Below are 6,645 nucleotides of genomic sequence, written 5' to 3' on the forward strand. Positions count from 1 at the left end.
TTTAAATGAGTTTATCAGCAATGTATTATACAATATTCTGATTTTTTTCATGTTTATTGAGTAGCCTAAACTCCTAAAGGTTGACAAAATGTTGGTGACTCATCTTGTATACAATGATGTATATAATTTTTGACCAATAAAATTCTCCCCAGAATAAGATTTCCCCACCCCCATTCTCTAATGCCATCTGCCTCTGACTATCAGTAGCAGCCAATCATACTTCATGTCTGTGACATAAACTAAAGGCTATGGGCTTAAAAAAGTTTTAACATCAGTTTAAGTGGGCCAGAACAATTTTGTATGCTGTTTTTTATCATTGGTGTTTAATGGATTGTTTTGAGTTTAAATTTTGCTGTAAACCTGGGCTATATATAAATAGTAATAGCACATGACCCCATAAGGTGCCTATTGGGACATGTGCCTATGCAGAAAATAACTTCCAAAAATAAACAAACCCTAAGTAGTAATCACTGGGGTAAAAATGTGACAATGAGCTCCTATCTATTTGTATCCAAGGTTAACCTGCGATGATGCATAATTTGGTGCAAGAACAAAAAAAGCACTTTCAACCTAAACTTTTGCTGCTGTACTGCTAGGTTTCAACCTTTGGTTGGATAATATATTGAAAATCTAACCATTGTGTTTAAATTAACCTATGATGGGTTATTTTAACCCAAAAATGCTGGGTTGGTTCAGCCCACATTGTCAAAAGAAAAGGGTTTAAACTGTACCCTTTCCGTCGCTGGGGTGGTACCCTAAGGCTCCATAATACAATTTTGTACCGTTTTGGGGTACAGTCTAAAAAACCAAACGGTGCTATATAGCACCAAAACTGTTGATTTGAATCGCAACCATAGAAGAACCGTTTCCAGTGCCATACAGCACCGGCGAAGCACCTGTGCAGAACCACATAGGTGCCATATAGCACCACTATAGCACCACATTTGGTTCTACATAGCACTATATGGTTCCACACAGGTGCTTCGCTGGTGCTATATGGCACTAGAAACGGTTCTTCTATGATTACGAGCAAAGAACCACTTTTGGTGCTATATAGCACCGTTTGTTTTTAGAGTGTATGTTACTGTACCTGTAATGTAACAGTGCATGGTTGAGTCCAGTGTGTACAATTTCTGGGTTAATTTAAACCAAAATTGGGTTGGGTTGGTCAATATTTTACCCAACCATGAGTTTGAACAACCCAGCATTTTACGAGTGTATTTTTGACATTTGAAGAAAACTTAAAGGAGGCCTTCAGCCCACAGTGTGCACTGCCAACATAGTAAGGAATCCACAAATGGTGTGGGCTGCCATAATGTGGGAGTCATGGGGTCAAATGATTGGTCTGTGTCTTATATAATGACCATGAAATATGAGGCCCTTTTTCAGGGCCAAACATATCCTATAATGTTTCCATTTTGCAACAAATTCATGAGTGCTTTTATGAACAAAAGAATGAAGTCATGGCATCATTTTAAAACCTCACTGAGGCTTTATGCAACATTATGGAGCTGAGAGTGCAGTCGATTTTGACCTCCTTCAACCCTCAAAGACATTGCAGTGTTATGTGTTCGTATACTCAGTGTTTATTCACCATTGAAACAACAGCAAACAATAACTACTGGCTCATAAAATAGATCCACAGTATCAAAATTACTCTGTACCAGTGCTTAAATACACAGCTATTATTTTACATCAGTGAACATTAGAAATAAACATAATATGCAGCCACAGAAAACAAGTTTATAAAAGTTCATAAAAGTTAAAGGTGCAGTGTGTAATTTTTAGAAGGATCTACTGACAGAAATGCTAAATAATCCACAAAACTATATGATCAGTGGTGTATAAAGACCTTTCATAATGAACCGTTATGTTTTTATTACCTTAGAATGAGACGTTTTTATCTACACACACCGAGGATCTTCTTACATGGAAGCCGCCATTTTGTGCCGCCATTTTTCTACAGAAGCCCTTAACGGACAAATATTTTTACTAAGTTGTCTTCGATGTTAACATTTTTGTCTGGTGGCGGCTACCGTAGCTTCTCTATGTGTTTCAAAAAGCAGGTGGACTGAGCCATTGGTTGCAATTCGCAACCTCACCACTAGATGCTGCTTAAATTTACACACTGCACCTTTAAAATCAGAGCATTAAAAAAATTATGTAAATAATTTAGTTTTACTTACCGTTCAATTTCCAGGACAGATGGAAAACGGCGTAACATAACATAATTTTTTTTTGTATTTGACATGGTTCTCAGTCAATATTAAAGATATTAAGGATATATTTCACACATGTTCTTTACATTTTGCAGGATAATTTTATGTAAAACATCAGTGGCGGCTCGTGACTGCTCATCCCGGGGGCGCTAATTTAAAATAAGTGTTCGGAGTGTCGTGTGTGTTGCTTGCGTTTTCAAAATACTGTGTTTGTGTCATGTAAACCATGTGCATCACGTGTTTTGTCAAAATAAGTGACTGCTGCACACCCGTCAAAACTGTTTAGAATAAAAGAGGCGCTCACGTTCACAAAATACACGCAAGACACTCCCTTAACACTAAACTTATACTTAAACTTAAACTTATACATGATATTATGCGAGTAACTGGCAAACGCGAGCGTCTCTTTTATCATAAACCCTTTAGATGCATCTGCAGCAGGCACTTATTTTGACAAGACACGTGATGCACATATGATCACTCGATGCGCAGAACACATATTTGGACAAAATAAACCACACACATGACGGGCTACATACATGTTGTGACGAACTTCGCATCGCGCGCCCTCGAAAAAAGAAGTCACTGGCCGCCACTGAATCACAAAAAAATCACTTTATTATTTTCACAATTAAATTAGAAAATACCGCAACATAAGAACGTATATTTACTAGTTGTCTTATGTTTCCAACTGTCTCCTTGTGTTGCAAATGTTTTTCCCGTTTGTTCCCAGGGTGTCCTTGGGTGTGTGTGTGAACTCCAGCCGAATACCTGGCACCAACTCAAGCAGGATGAATTACCGGTTAAGCGTCACTATTCAGTACTCGCCTTTCATCCCTGTTTGGTGGTCATGACTGCTCAGCTTCAGCACAGATTCAGTGAATAGTAAGCACATACTTAAACTCACAGCTTGGTCCGGGGATCAGGAGGATAGCTGGTCACAGAAGGACTATTTAGAAGAGCGCGCATAAGATTTGTAACCATGCTGGGAAGGCTTTTATAAAGTCGCTTTCTTGTACATGAGAAAGCTTCTCTGACTCAAGATTAATGATCACCCGCTCTATGATTTCTTTCTTTTCCATGAGCTCAGAGGAAGGTGCATTAACATTCTGTGAGACAGGAAAATGTATTAAGGTGTTGAGAATGGGGATTGAACAATACACTTGTTTGTATAGTTGCAATTACAGCTTGTTTAGTACTTAGCACACCAGAGGCCTAAATCTTAGGGGAAATATTTACGTCTCACGGTGAGCAATTTCTTATAGGCATGTAAGGCTTCCCTACAAAAAGGTTACTGAACGAGTGTTGGCCACACTTAAAAAAATGCAGCATGAAGGTAAAACAACTTGATAAGTTTTGACTTAAAAAACAAGCTAAAATTGTTTAATTTGTTAATATAAAGTAACATAAAAATATATGTTGATTTGACATAATTTTTTAAAGGAGTAAAAAATATAGCTCACTAAACACACACAGATCTTTTGTGAGTTGACAATAGTGGGGCATGTTGTCACAGCATATGAGTTAAAGGATTAGTCCATTTTCTTAAAAAAAAAAAGATAATTTACTCACCACCATGTCATCCAAAATGTTAAAGTCTTTCTTTGTTCAGTCAAGAAGAAATTATGTTTTTTGAGGGGAACATTCCGGGAGTTTTCTCATTTTGGTGGACTTTGATGGACCCCAACACTTAACAGTTTTGGTGTAGTTTGAAATTGCAGTTTCAAATGACTCAAAGCAGTCCCAAACGAGGCATAAGGGTCTTATCTAGCGAAACGATTGTCATTTTTGACAAGAAAAACATGCACTTTTAAACCACAACTTTTTTGTCTATCTTCGGTCCTGCGATGCGCCAGCGCGACCTCACGTAATTGCGTAATGCCGTGGAAAGGTCACGTGTTACATATATGAAACGTAGATTTGCGGACCATTTTAAACAATAAACTGACACAAAGGCATTAATTATCATTCAACATACAACAATGTCAGAACAGTCCTCTTTCTCCACGCTTGTAAACAGTGGGGCGTAGTTTTGCATACGTCATCCGTGACCTCTTGACATGATGACATTACCGGAGATAGACGAGAAGTTGTTGTTTAAAAGTGCATATTTTTTATATTTCTTGTCAAAAATGACAATCATTTCACTAGATAAGACAATTATGCCTCGTTTGGGATCATTTGAAACTCTGAGTCCTTTGAAACTCTGTTGAAACTGCATTTTCAAACTGCATTAAAACTGTTTCGTGTTGGGGTCCATTAAAGTCCATTAAAATGAGAAAAATTCTGGAATGTTTTGCTTAAAAAAACATATTTTCTTCTCGACTGAACAAAGAAAGACATTAAAATTTTGGATGACATGGTGGTGAGTAAATTATCTGGATTTTATTTTAAAGAAAATGGACTAATCCTTTAAGAGTTAAGTACCTGACACTAAAAAGGACTATTATAGATTTTTAGATAATTTAAAAATAATAAAATCTTTTAACAATTACGGAAAATGTAAAAGGTGACAACAAAAACTAAATTCACAAAATAAAGGTGTTTTTAAATCATAGTTTTAATTTCAAAAGAAGTTATCTGGTGTGTGTCTTTCTGGATGAGAGAGATTTTTATGAGATACCATTTTAATGTAGTGTAGAAAAGATTGATGCTCAGCACAATGCAAGATCACCTCATCCATACTCTGCAACTGGAGCAAAGCCAAAGCTGGCTGAAATATTTTATGTCTGACACATTCTCACAAGGGCTTTGAACTTTTTATGGTATAAACCTCAACTGAATAAGGATATTTTGCTGCAAAATCTGTCTTATTAGTTAAAGGCTGTAAGAAAGCTTAAACTTTGAGCTATAATAGCTTGACCATTATAGACTGACCATTTTCACTTTCTTTAACAAGCGGGTCCTTCGGGCATCATTTATTCATTTTATGTTATTAAAAAAACAATACAAAATGTTACTCCTTGTCTTGCATTCGGACGTCGAGAAATTTCTTACTTTTTAACCACCTGACTCACTTCACACTTTTAATAATCCAATCAATTTTTAGTTAACCCTAAATGCTATTCATTTTTGTTGTTGAATGTCCTTGAGGAAAACACCACCATTTTCAATATGTTACTGTGTTCTTACCTCAACATAGACAAATGAATACTTTTTTTTCAATGCGTGCACTTAATCTTTGTACAATTTGTGTAATTAAAGCTGCATTCACATTAGCAGCAACTAGCAGAGTGACGCAATCTCATTGATTTCAATGGAGGATTGGTGACCTCCGGCAACACGAGCTATAGGTTATATAAAGTACTCTACAAAATATAAATGTGCATCATCTGCATCATAAGGTCAAAGAACAAGGCACAAATCATCTCTCCATTCTCGTCATTTGTAGTATTTAGTCGTTGTGGCAGTTGTCCACTGTAGAACCGAATCGTGGCCTGAAGTCCTCACCTTATCTGACTGACCAAAGCTTGTCGTGTCCAATTAGAGAAACACAGCTTTGTTGTAATCCCATCTCCCTCTGTTCACTGTTGAATTAAAGTACTAGATGAAAGACACCACATAACAAAGCTCTTAAGGGACTCTAAATCTACAATATTCTAATCCGAACTTTCCTGATTCAGATTGGATGTCAGGATATTGGTAAAAGTAATTTCCTAAATCCACATACACAGCAGCACAAATTATATTTTTAAATGCAGAGGCCATATGATCCATCCAGCCCTCTGTTATTTTGTATTATTCATATACTTTGTAGTTGTGATGGAAAATCACACAAGAAACAATAATGCTTATACATCATTAAGGCTAAGCACATAAGCGATTTACAAGGACATATTTGCATGCAAATAAGACTTAGTATTTTTAATAAACAGTGTGGGTTTTATGAAATGTCTCTGTAAAAATCTTTTTTTTATTGATCTCACAGAAAACACACTGCAAAAATTGGTAGAAAATGGTCCCAAGCTGTCACTGGGGCAGTGCCCTATAGAAAGGTCCTAATAACGATACATACACACTCACCTAAAGGATTATTAGGAACACCATACTAATACTGTGTTTGACCCCCTTTCACCTTCAGAACTGCCTTAATTCTACGTGGGATTGATTAAACAAGGTGCTGAAAGCATTCTTTAGAAATGTTGGCCCATATTGATAGGATAGCATCTTGCAGTTGATGGAGATTGTTGGGTTGCACATCCAGGGCACGAAGCTCCCGTTCCACCACATCCCAAAGATGCTCTATTGGGTTGAGATCTGGTGACTGTGGGGGCCATTTTAGTACAGTGAACTCATTGTCATGTTCAAGAAACCAATTTGAAATGAGAGGATGAGTACATGGTGGTCATAAAGGGATGGACATGGTCAGAAACAATGCTCAGGTAGGCTGTGGTATTTAAACGATGCACAATTGGCACTAAGGGGC

General features: G+C 37.0%; 1 long non-coding RNA gene across 1 annotated transcript in view; it reads left to right on the plus strand.

The window, feature by feature from the left end:
- Positions 1–3,673, plus strand: part of LOC141363626 (uncharacterized) — a 77,844-nt gene extending 74,171 nt beyond the window's left edge. The window contains exon 3 of the long non-coding RNA XR_012369104.1: positions 2,953–3,673. This is a non-coding gene — a long non-coding RNA (uncharacterized lncRNA). The remainder of the gene's footprint in view (positions 1–2,952) is intronic.
- The last annotated feature ends 2,972 nt before the right edge of the window (positions 3,674–6,645 follow it).

Source organism: Misgurnus anguillicaudatus, chromosome 4 (assembly GCF_027580225.2).
Source record: "Misgurnus anguillicaudatus chromosome 4, ASM2758022v2, whole genome shotgun sequence".
Taxonomy (NCBI): domain Eukaryota; kingdom Metazoa; phylum Chordata; class Actinopteri; order Cypriniformes; family Cobitidae; genus Misgurnus; species Misgurnus anguillicaudatus.